Below are 12,709 nucleotides of genomic sequence, written 5' to 3'. Positions count from 1 at the left end.
CAACCCGGAACAACCACCAACCAAGTACCATAACTATATAACTCCACAATTCCCATAGCCTCTTCACTGAAAAACCCAGAATCACCAGTAACATAAATAACTCAATCTCCCAGCCCATTAAACTCAAACACAATCTCCACATATTCATCCTTCAAAATATAAAGTACCATTAAAAACTCTACTACCAACCCTAAACGAAATGCTCCCAGTACAACCTTATTAGAAACCCAAACCTCAGGGCACTGTTCGGTGGCCATAGCCATTGCATAACCGAACACAACCAATATTCCCCCTAAATAAATCAGAAACACCATTAAACCTAGAAATGAACCACCAAAATTTAACACAATCCCACACCCAACACCACCACCCACAATCAACCCTAGACCCCCACAAATAGGAGAAGGCTTTGAAGAAACCCCACAAAACTAATCACAAAAATAATGCTTAAAATAAATACAATATATGTCATCATTATTCTCACATGGACTTCACCCATGACCAATGACATGAAAAATCATCATTACCATTCAACTACAAGAACACCAATGACCAACACCCGAAAAACCCACCTGCTCATAAAAATTCTCAACAACACATTCATTGACCTCCCCACCCCATCAAATATCTCCTCATGATGAAACTTTGGCTCCTTACTAGGCATCTGCCTAATCCTACAAGTCCTAACAGGCCTATTCTTGGCAATACACTACACACCAGACACAACAACTGCCTTCTTGTCAGTAACACATATTTGCCGAGACGTCAACTCCGGCTGAATCATCCTGTACATACACGCAAATGGAGCTTCCATATTTTTTATTTGCTTTTATGCCCACGTAGGAGGCGGCCTATACTGTGGATCCTACACCTTTCAGGAAACATGGAACATTGGAATTATCCTGCTACTTATAGTCATAGCCACCGCATTCATAGGCTACGTCCTACCCTGAGAACAAATATCATTCTGAGGCACAGCTGTTCTCACAAACCTACTTTCAGCAATCCCATATATCGGCACCACCCTTGTCGAATGAATCTGAGGTTGTTTTTCCGTAGATAAAGCAACGCTAACACGATTCTCTGCCTTCCACTTCATTCTCCCTTTCATCATCACAGCACTAGCGGCCGTTCACCTATTATTCCTCCATGAAACAGGATCCAACAACCCCACAGGAATACCATCCGATACAGACAAAAATCCCATTCCATCCCCTATTACACAATTAAATATATACATTTACAAAATACATTTTGGGCACTTTACTATTAATCTTAGCCTCATTAATACTAGCGCTATTCTCACCCGACCTGTTAGGAGATCCCGACAATTACACCCCTGCAAACCCACTCAGCACGCCACCACGCATCAAACCAGAATGGTACTTTCTATTCGCATGCATTTCTATTCGCATGCAATTCTACCATCAATCCCCAACAAACTAGGAAGAGTCTTAGCCCTGCTGCTCTCAATCCTAATCCTGGCATTCATTCCCATACTCCATACATCTAAACAACGAAGCATAATATTTCGGCCCTTCAGTCAATTCTTGTTCTGTGTATTAGTGGCAGACTTACTGACACTAACATGAATCGGAGGACAGCCTGTGGAGTACCCATATATGGCTGTTGGACAGCTTGCATCTATCCTATACTTTCTTTTAATTCTAGTATTAATACCAATAATTAGTCTCATTGAAAACAAGCTCCTGAAATGAAGAGTCTTTGTAGTATAACACAATACCCCAGTCTTGTAAACAGGAAAATGGAGAACAGCACATCTCCCCAAGACTCCAGGAAGAAGTACTATGCTTCACTGCTAGCACCCAAGGCTGAAATTCTATATAAACTATTCCCTGAAAAAAGATATAAGACATTCACAAAACTACAGTGCTATGTCAGTACTAAAAATAATTCATTTTACTACATACATGCTATGTACACCATGCATGTCTGTATATATATATACACACACACACACACAATGGAATATTATTCAGCCATAAAAAAGAATGAAATAGTGCCATTTGCAGCAACCTTGATGGACCTAAAGATTATCATACTAAGTGAAGTCAGAAAGAGAAAGACAAATATCATATGATATCGCTTATATGTGAAATCTAAAAAAAATGATACAGATGAACTTATTTACAAAACAGAAATAGACTCACAGACATCGAAAACAAACATGTATTACCAAAAGGGAAAAAGGGGGAGGGATAAATTAGGAGTTAGGGATTAACAGATACACACAACTATATATAAAAGATAATCACAAGGATTTACTGTATAGCACAGGGAACTATTTTCAACATCTTGTAAAAACCTATAATGGAAAAGAATCTGAAAAAGAATACATATACTTGTATGTATAACTGAATCATTTTGCTGTACACCAGAAACTAACACAATATTGTAAATCAACTATAGTTCAATATAATAAAAAAACAAAACCAGACAAACAAACAAAAAAACTGTTCTCACGTTCATTGTGCAAGATTCTTCTCCAAGCAATGAGATCCCCACCGCCAATTTAACTGAAGTAGGTGAAAAGCTTTCCACTAACTTTAGAGAAGCCCACTGGAGTTTCGGGTTCATACCTTAAAAGGACACACTTCTTGTGGTGCCACCAGAGTCACTGAGAGGAACTGTGAAAACAAGGTGTTAGAGGCAACGATTAGATGGGATAACATACTGGCCTTTCCTTCAATCCTAACAGCACAGGTTGAGAGGCCCAGAACAGACAGAGGTGGGGATGAGTCTCCCGTCTGGTCAACATGTTTATACCTTCAGGACTCTTCTTTTTTTTTTTTTTGCGGTACGCGGGGCCTCTCACTGCTGTGGCCTCTCCCGTTGCGGAGCACAGGCTCTGGACGCGCAGGCTCAGCGGCCATGGCTCACAGGCCCAGCCGCTCTGCGGCATGTGGGATCTTCCCGGACCGGGGCACGAACCTGTGTCCCCTGCATCGGCAGGCAAACTCTCAACCACTGCGCCACCAGGGAAGCCCCAGGACTCTTCTATTCTTTATCCACACAGTACACCTAGCACATACACTCATTATGTGTAGGCAAAACGCCAGACGCTCCCCAAACTTGCTGCTGAGCCCCACCCGCATGGGCTTAGGGGCTAGAGGGGAATCCAGGTGAGGCTCCTGGGGAGGCGTCAGGCTGGTTTACTCACCTGGCCCAGCCTGCCTTCTCTCTCTCCTTTGCCTGGAAGGGTTTGGGTCCTGTCCTCCCTGGTACCCAGGGAGTTCCTGCACCCGTTGGTTGGGCAGCAAGAGGCAGAGCGCTCCAGTGGGTCAGGGACACACTTGAGCCTGGAGCGTGGACTCCAATCAGTACGTGCCCAACGATAAACCCAAGCGCGAGCCTTGGCCCGGCCCTTTGCTGCACGTCTCACTCAGTGCTTCGGCATCCCCAAGAGCTAGGCACAGTCACTGGTCCAATTTTAACAGAGGGAACACTGAGACTTGGAACAGTCAGGTGGCTGTCCAGGCAGACAGGCAGACCTTTCTCCAGGTTGGGGAGCCAGCACGGGAACCTGGCCGTCCGGTTCCTGCTGAACCATAGCCCCAGGTGCAAGTCTCTCGGCTTTGCGGGGAGGGCTGGAAAACAGAGCAGCAAAGGCTCCTGGGTAGGGGCGGGTTTGGGGTGGGGCTGGAGAGCAGAGCAGCCAATCCTGAAGGGCGCTTACCCCGTGCAGACACCACCCCAGATACTTAGCCCAGATTACGTCATTCAACCACCACCTCGGCCCGGCCCCGAGAGCCAGGGTTTTAGAGATGACAAAAGAAGCACGGGGAGATTAAGGAACCCGCCCAAAGTGACCTAGAGAGTTAAGTGGTAGATATGTCAGTGCTTCTACGTTCTTGCTTCCTGAACTTTAACTTGAATATGAATCACCTGGGGACCTTGTTAAACACACTGGGGCTGGTGTTGGGCCCCAAACTCTGCATTGCTAACAAGCTACCCCTGATGCTGCTGCTGCTGACTCACGGGTCAGTTGTACGCTATCTTGCCTTTTGGTAGTTCAGCTGCCTTTTTATCATCAATTAAACTTGTCCAAATGGCTCAGGGTGTTAGCAATAACTTTAGCTGATTTTTATTGAGCGCTTACTCTATATCAGGCCCTGTATTAAGAGCTTTCTGTGCATTATCTCATTGATTAAGGGAAGTAGTGTCCCATTTGACACACGAGGAAACCGAGGTGCACAGTTTAAAGAACTTGCCCAAGGTCACAAAGCCAGTGAGTGGCAGTGCTGGTCCCATTTGTTCTTGCAGCGCACCTGGGAAGCAGGGAAAGAGGAGCATTGCTAGCTCGTTCCATATATGGAGAGATCGTTCAATAGTTTAAAGCAGGGCCTGGGATCCATCTGGTTCTCATAATACAGAATCCAATGCCTTTTCCCTCTCGCCCTCCCTAACCATGAACAAACGATTCCAGTAAGAGATTTCTTCCTTCAGACAGATCTGAAGGAGTCCTAAACCAAACCATTATCATCCCCCCGGGACTTGAACGAACTTTCCTTGCTCAGCTGTCTCCATTTTCTTTAAAAAATCCATTATGCTGGTTAGAATCCCTGGAGGCCTGCAGCATCTCGGGGAAGTCATCAAAAGCCTCCAGAACTCCTGGAAAGGCCCTTCTATTGCAGACAAGGGTGCATTTTCCCAGAGTTACTTATTACCAGGTTTAATTGGCAGCAGTATGTCAGGCCCAAAACCTGATGTAAACTTTCAGTGACTTTATGCAAAAATCCACAGGACGTGGTTGTTTTCCCTCCAGCCCCTCAGTCCTCAGCTCCTCTCCCCTCTGCTTTCAGGTACTGTGCCCCTCCCTCCCTTCTTTATTACACACTCTCTTCTCCAACTAGCTTTCCAGAAAGGAGACTGGTGACTCCTTTCTAAACTGTATTCTAAACTGATGACTGATAATGTTTAAACAATTGTATTGGGACTTCCCTGGTGGCACAGTGGTTATGAATCCGCCTGCCAGTGCAGGGGACACGGGTTCGATCCCTGGTCCGGGAAGATCCCACATGCCTTGGAGCAACTAAGCCCGTGTGCCACAACTACTGAGCCCACGCACTGCAGCTACTGAAGCCTGCGTGCCTAGAGCCCGTGCTCCACAACAAGAGAAACCCCCGCTCTCCACAACTAGAGGAGGCCTGCTCACAGCAACGAAGACCCAACACAGCCAAAACATAAATTAAAAAAAAAATTGTATCAATTATTCCAAGTGCTGGGAATAGGGATGGAGGACTTAGAGATTCAAACGATTCCTGCACCTGGGAAGTTTACAGTTTAGTAAGGGTAACAGATACAGAAAGAATTTCAGTAGAAAGAGGTAACTTCTCAGATGTAGACATCTCAAGGGCACTATGGGAGCCCAGAGACCTTATCAAAGGAGATGCTATCACAGGTGAATTCTGAAGACTGGGCCAGAGGCAGCCAGTGGAAAGGCATTCCAAGCAGAAGGAACAGCATGGGCCAAAGCACAGAGGCATGAAACAGCTCAGATGTCTGGGAGCAATGCTATACTTTGAGGCATAAAACGTAAAGCAAGGAGTGCCCAAGGACAAGACTGGAAAGTAAAATAGAAGGAATGTCAAGGGGCTTGGACTTGCTTCTCTAGGCACTGGTTCTCAAATTGCGCCTCGGGGTTCATTTTGGAAGCCAAGCATGGACAGACGTCTGAGCTCCCACCCTGCAGCTCCCCTGCCCTTCCACCAGGGCAGCTCGGCCTTGGCTGGCTTCATATGTTTGGTATTGTGCATAAAGAAAGGGTTCTGCTGTCAGAAGACATGGGCAGCCACCGCTGTACCTGATGGGGCACCATCACAGAGGAACTCGGGGCTTCGGGGATTGGGGAGAGGCTGAATTTGGGGTTTCCTCTAGTTGGCAGATGGCCAAGGAGCTCTTTCTCTCTACAGGCCAGGAAGTGGCCATTTCATTTCCTAATTCAGTTCTGTGATGAGTAAGGAAGTGGGAGCTGCTTCCTTCTTCCCGGCTGAAGGGAAGGCCGAGCTAGCTAGCCCAGCCTGCCCCACTGACCCCTCAGCCCTCACTGGCTCCACCGGCCGCACTGGCCGCATCAGCCCTCCGAGTCCAGTCTCTCGAGTCCAGCCCGCAGGAGCTTATCACTCCAGTGACCCTTGATACCAAGTTATGACTACGGGTTTGACAGGCCCCACCATGCTGCCAGAACTGGACTTTCTGATGGAATCTATCCATTTGAAAGTCTTGCTGGGCCTCCCCATGACTACCATGACTTACCTCATTGATGAATAGCCCACGTAAGCCAATCTTATCTTCCCCTCCTGCCATAGGACCTGGCTCTTCCAGCGTTCCACACCAGCCTCCCTGGCCTGCCTGTCACTTGGCCAGGTCATGAATATTCTGGTTCTTTTATGTTCTCCACATAAACCAAGTCCCTCAGCCCCTAATCCTGACTGCTGCTCTGCAGGACACCCTCCCTGCAGGCTGCCTGGCTGGTACCACCCCGGCCCCAGGAAGGCAGCCTCAGTAATTCACCCTCCAGCACCACCTTCCAAGAGTGCTTACCAAGCCACCGCCAGACACTCACTGAGCCATGCGAAGCTGACTTTCTCCATGGGAAAGCATTAATCCAGAGAGCAACAAACATTTTGAATGTGCATAGTATCAGCACAAATGTTTGAGGGTGCAACTCCCCACCAAAGACTGATGATGACTTACAGATTATAATCAGATGTTACTGTGATACTCCATTGTGTACATTATTGAACATACACAAAAATATAAATTAAAGTGAATGAGTTAGAGGTAAACAGTATTTTAAAGTGTTTTATTTATTAATGGTTCAAGATTTTTGCTCTCACTTTAAAAATGCAACAAAAATATTCTTTCTAAGAGGACCATAATTGAATATGTTTCATTTTTTTTTAATTAATAGACTTTATTTTGAGAGGTAGTTTTAGATTTACAGAAAAATTGAGCAGAAAATACAAAGAGTTTCCATATACCCACTCAAACCCTCCTCTCCCCAGTTTCCCAGATTAATAACAGCTCATATTGGTGTGGTACATTTGTTATAAAACAATGAGCCAATATTGATAGATATTATTATTAACTAAAGTCTATAGTTGGCATTAGAGTTCACTCTTTGTGTTGTACATTTTATGGGCTTTGATGAATGCATAACGACATGATCCACCATGACAGTATCATACAGAGTAATTTCATTGCCCTAAAAATTCCCTGTGCTCCACCTATTCATCCCTCTTCCCTGCCCCCAGCCCCTGGCAACTCTAGATCTTTTTTTTTTTTTTTTTTTTTTTTTTTCGGTATGCAGGCCTCTCACTGTTGTGGCCTCTCCCGTTGCAGAGCACAGGCTCTGGATGCGCAGGCTCAGCGGCCATGGCTCACGGGCCCAGCCGCTCCGCGGCATGTGGGATCTTCCCGGACCGGGGCACGAACCCGTGTCCCCTGCATCGGCAGACGGACTCTCAACCACTGCGCCACCAGGGAAGTACCATAGTTCTTTTTAGTGCTCCATTATTTTTTACAACCTTGGTTTAACCCTTTGTGATAAAATTGGATTGGGAGGTCCAATTCCAAGTACACTACTTGCTTTTGAACCACGCAGCTGGCATAGCAGAAGAGGCCTCCCAACGATTACCTGCTTAGGAAATCACAGTAATTTTTTCAGTCCCACTCACCTGTTATGTAAAGGTCTCTATTGAAATTCAGCTGGTAAATTTCTCTGTTCCCTGCAGTCAATAATTTATTTTTGAAAGGTTATTAGAATCTGATGCATTTTACAAGTTTAACAAAGGGCTCAGCTGTCTGCCTCTCTTCTAAAATACGTTGATAGGAAGATTTTTAAGCAGATCTAAAATTCTTCTCCAAGTTTTCAAAGTAAGTAGATATAAGGGTTTTTATAGATAATAAACTTGATTTTTAAAAAAAAACAAAACCAAAGGATGATGGAAATACTTCTAAATACCTCTTTTCAAAAATACTTTCTAGAATACAAATTTCTTTTCAAAGGCTGTTTCTCTCACATCATTAAAATGTCACTTTACATTAAAGGGATAGATTAAGAGAACTTATTTTTTTCTAAACTATTAAATAGGTAGCACACTGCTAACGACCATTTATCATCACAGAAAAGAAGAGCAAATTTAGAACACTTGCCTTTTTTGAAAAAAAAGGAATACACACACTTGAAGTTTTAAAAAGTTTTAGGTTTAGTAACATCTTTAAGTACTTTCACACAGATAATGTCCTCTCAAATTACAGATTTTCAGTCAACCCCATCTCATAGATTCTACTGTTTAATTTTATTAACACTATTTTGATATGTTTTATATTTTTACATATATTTAACTTTTGTAATTTTTAAAACCTACTGCAGAAGGTTGAGTTCATCACTTGCCTGGGTCCGTGACACATTATCATTCTTCAAAATACCCTTGGGATATTTTAGCAAGTGCCCTCCTCACCTTTTAAAGGGTTGTCTTCCAGATCAATCATCTTTTAACAGCATCTTCATAAAGTGTTTTTTTAAGTGAATATCAATTTGCCACAATAAATAAAGTAAACAAATTCAGCCTTCCCTGCCCCCTTCCAGCATCGTCCACTTCTGCAGGTGTATAAGCATGGAATAACCATCCCAGCACAGCTACACTTCCACAGGGACTCCCTGTGAATGCTGAGACTGGGAAGAAAAAGTCCCACTCTGAGTCCTGGGGTCACCCCACTTCCTGGTTATGGTATTAAGGGTCCACTTCTCCCTGGTCCTCCAGCTGTGCTGCCTCAACTCACTGAAGTTAGGCACCTGGATCCTTGTTACAGGAGGAGGACATTTGGAAAACCCTTATGCCTTTAGAAGCCACTGAGGTCTTCGCAGGTACCTGCCCTGGCACCTGACCAATGAAGCAAGGCTTAATCATCCATCAGAGTCATCAGCACAAACGCCTTTCGTGCCATTAAGTCCATTCCCCGCATAAATAAAACCTACAGCCCACATGATCTTCCTGAGACACTTACTTGGGACCTGCCTGCCAGTTATGAGTTTCAATCCTTGTACCTTCCTCACTGCTCCTGTAGGGGCACCAGAAACCAGCAGTTGGATCAAACTCCTCTGGACTTGTGCTCCCTGCCACCACCCTTTCCTGCCCCCTATACTGGACACTGAGGATTAACTGCCTTTCAGTTCCTCTTTTATGTGAAGGGACATGATGTCAGGTCCCCGGGGAAACATCGGTTAGTGAACAGCTGTGCCTGCCTGTGCTGGCCATTTTCCATTCCTCCCTCCAGTCCTGGGGGGGCTGACCTGTGCGGACAGCATGGCGGGTTTCCTTGTCCTCCGGCTCCTGACTGGGTTCACGTGGTGGTGACACTGGCAGGCGACAAGTCAGGGTATTTATACCTCCAGTCCCACCCCAGGGTCACCGCGGCTTGACACCATTCTTCATCTGAAGGTCACAACTCCTGCCAGCAGCCCCCTCCCAGAGCTGAAGCTACCCTCTCACATTCTGTCCCCTTCAGGCCTGGGGGCAGTAACGGCAGCGTCCCTTGTTCCTTTTCCTAAACACCTTTGTAAACAATTCCTTGATTAAGCTTTCCTATATTACCTCATTTGAGAAGATTTCTGTTTCCTGATGGAAACTGCCTGCTGTACTGTCCAAACAGCAGCTGTGGTGTAAATGCCATTCTTTTGTTCTTGATGTCATGCTGGGTCAAATAGGAAAATGGGTGTGAGTAATGAACAAGGATGATGATGATAGCAATAATAATGAACATTTCTTGAGTGCTTGCTAAGAATCAGACACCATGTGTATTCTTTTACATGCATGAAATCATTTGAACCTCACAACACTTTCATGAGGAGAGTGGTAGGCAGCCTCTAATGACCCCAATGACCCCTGACTGCTAATATTCACACCCTTGTACCACACCTTCACCCCAAGTGTAGGCTGGATTTAGTGACTTGCTTCTAATGGCCAGAATACGGCAGAGCAATGAGATGTCCCTTTCAAGATCACAAAAAGACTGTGGTTTCCATCTTGGGTGCTGCCCGTTGCTCACTTACTATGAGGGAAAACAGTTGCCATGATGTGGGCTGACCTGTGGAGACATGTGGCAACGAACTAATGTCTTTAGCCAACGGCCAGTGAGTGAACTTGAAAGTGAATCCTCCTCCAATCAAGCCTTGAGATGACTGCATCCTTGCAAGAGACCCTAACCCAAAACACCCAGCTAAGCTGCACCCAGATTTCTAACCTTTAGAAATTATGAGATAATAAGTGTGTGTTGTTTTAAGTCATTAAGTTTTGAGGTAATTTGTTGCACAGCAACTGATAACTAATACAAAGGGATGCCATTTTTATCCTCTCTTTAGAGATACAGGAACTAATGCTTAGCCACCTGCTCCAGCTCATGCAATTAGGAAATCAAAGAGTCAAGACAAAAAACCTGACAGAAAGTCCGTGCACTTAACCATTACACTTATGGCCTCCTGATGAAACAGTCTATGAAGGGAATTTAATTGTTTATAAGAATTAGCTATTTCCATTCTTCAGTGTTGTCATTCAAAGTATAAATTGGTATCACGTTTTGGACAGCAAGTTGGCAGGTTATATCAAAAGTTGCAAACCCTTCCACCCTGCACCTCCACTTCTAGGATGCTAATTTACAGAAGGACACAGGTGTATCGGCACTTAAGAGCATGAATCTTTATTGCGTATTTCTAAAAGGCAAATAACTGGAAGCAACATAAATGTCTGCTAATAGGGGATTTGGTTGGATTATGATTCATCATACAGTGAAAGACTACATAGCTATTAAAAAGAATGAAGTAGATTTATATTTAGGGAAATGGAAAGATAAACCTATGTATCTACAGTAGGTAGGATTCTAGGATGGCCCCAAGATTTCTACTCCCGGGTACACACATATTTTCTCCAAGTTGTTCAGTCTAGCACTAATATAGATGCTGCTGTAAAGGGATTTTGTAGATGTACTTAAGGCCCTAAATTAGTTGAGTCTAAGATAGGGAGATTGTGCTCAATGGACCTAATGTAATCAGCTGAGCTTTTAAAAAGGATTGAGCTTTTCCTTGTAAAAGACACTGAAAGTGTGAGAGGGATTCAATGTGAGGGAATTCTCCATTGTTGGCTTTGAAGATGGAGGAAGCTAGAATGCAGGTGGCCTCTAGGAGCTGAGAGCAGCCACTTGGTGACAGCCAGTAAGTAAATGGGTACCCTAGTCCTATTACCATAAGGAACTTAATTCTGCTAATAATGATTTCAATGAGCTTGGAGGTGGATTTTCCCCAAAGCCTGCAGAGAAGTACTCAGCTGAAACCTTGATTTCAGGCTGTGATGCCTTGAACAGAGAACCCAGTCATGCCCTGTCCAGACTTCTAACCTACAGAACCATGAAATAATAAATGGATGTTGTCTTAAGCTGCTAAATTTATGGAAGTTTGTTATATAGCAAGAGAAAAACAATGCAATAGATTATTTAGTGGGAAAAGAAAGGCAAATTACAGAAGAAAATGTGTAGTATGGCCCCATTTATTTGGCTTTTCATAAATATTTGTTGATTTTTTAAAAAAAATTAAGGATATATAGGAAAAAATATGGAGAAGAATAATATATCCTACTATTACAGTGGTTATCTCTGGAGAATGGGATTGCAGGAGTCTTTAGCCTTCTATACCTATGCTTATGGAATACCTGAATTATTTAGACTGAGAATATATTTTTAATAAGGAAAGAAGATGATTAAATTTGCTATCTTGGACTAAGGTTTAAATTCATCACATTCAATTCTTACTGTCTTAAGTTTTTTTGGAATAAGGTATGGTACTAAGTACACCCTGATTCTCTGCAGCATCCCTTGACCTAGCCTGGTGCTCTTGTCCCACATAACATTGTATGTTCTCCCTGTATTAAGTCAGAAGAGAGAACCCAAATCACTTGTCAGTATAGAGCCTTTAACCAGATATACCTGAACCCCAATAAGTCTGTTCAAAGATCAATAAGTTTTCTTCTTTTGCTATTTGGCACCAAGGAATCTGGATGCTAGTCAATTCAGGTCATTTGCACCATCAGAACCTCAGAGGTGGAACAAACACAAGAAGTAGGGTCAAGAGACAGTATGCATAGTAGTTAGAGTCAGGGCTTTGCTGTCAAAATAATCTGGATTCTGATGTTCACAAGTTGAGCGATCTTGGGCAGGTTGCCTAAGTTCTTTAAGTCACAGTTTCCTCATCTGTAAAATGGTGACAAATATCTATTCAGTTAATTTGCCTTGAGAATTAAATGAGATACTATATGTAAAAGGACCTAGCTTAATGCTTGGTATATTCATTCATCCAGTGGTCATGAGTACTAGAAATGTGCCAGGTGTTGGGAGTACTGTGGTGACTCAGTTGCCTTCATATGCCCCTCCCCCAAAAGGGGACTACTGTCTTGGGGGAGGGGTGAGGAGACAGGCATTTAAAAAGTAATTGCAATAAACAAGTAATTGTTATAAGAGGGGAAGTTCTAAAACACCACAGGCCTAGTTTGGAGGTTAGGGTGAGTCCCCAAATGATAGCTCTGAAATGGTAAGCACATATATGGCATTAATAATATTGGGTTCTGGTAAATTTGTCTTAATTTTGCCAATCTCAATGTCCTTCTATCTCCCTCCCTTTTCCTTCTTTCCCAAGATC

General features: G+C 43.8%; 1 pseudogene; it reads left to right on the top strand.

Moving 5' to 3' along the window:
* Positions 1 to 548: 548 nt before the first annotated feature.
* On the top strand, positions 549 to 1,718 carry LOC132494660 (cytochrome b-like; annotated as a pseudogene).
* Positions 1,719 to 12,709: the final 10,991 nt, after the last annotated feature.

This window comes from Mesoplodon densirostris, chromosome 8 (assembly GCF_025265405.1).
Source record: "Mesoplodon densirostris isolate mMesDen1 chromosome 8, mMesDen1 primary haplotype, whole genome shotgun sequence".
NCBI lineage: Eukaryota > Metazoa > Chordata > Mammalia > Artiodactyla > Ziphiidae > Mesoplodon > Mesoplodon densirostris.
The sequence above is the reverse complement of the archived record's forward strand: the minus strand, read 5'-3'. Positions and strand labels throughout refer to the sequence as shown.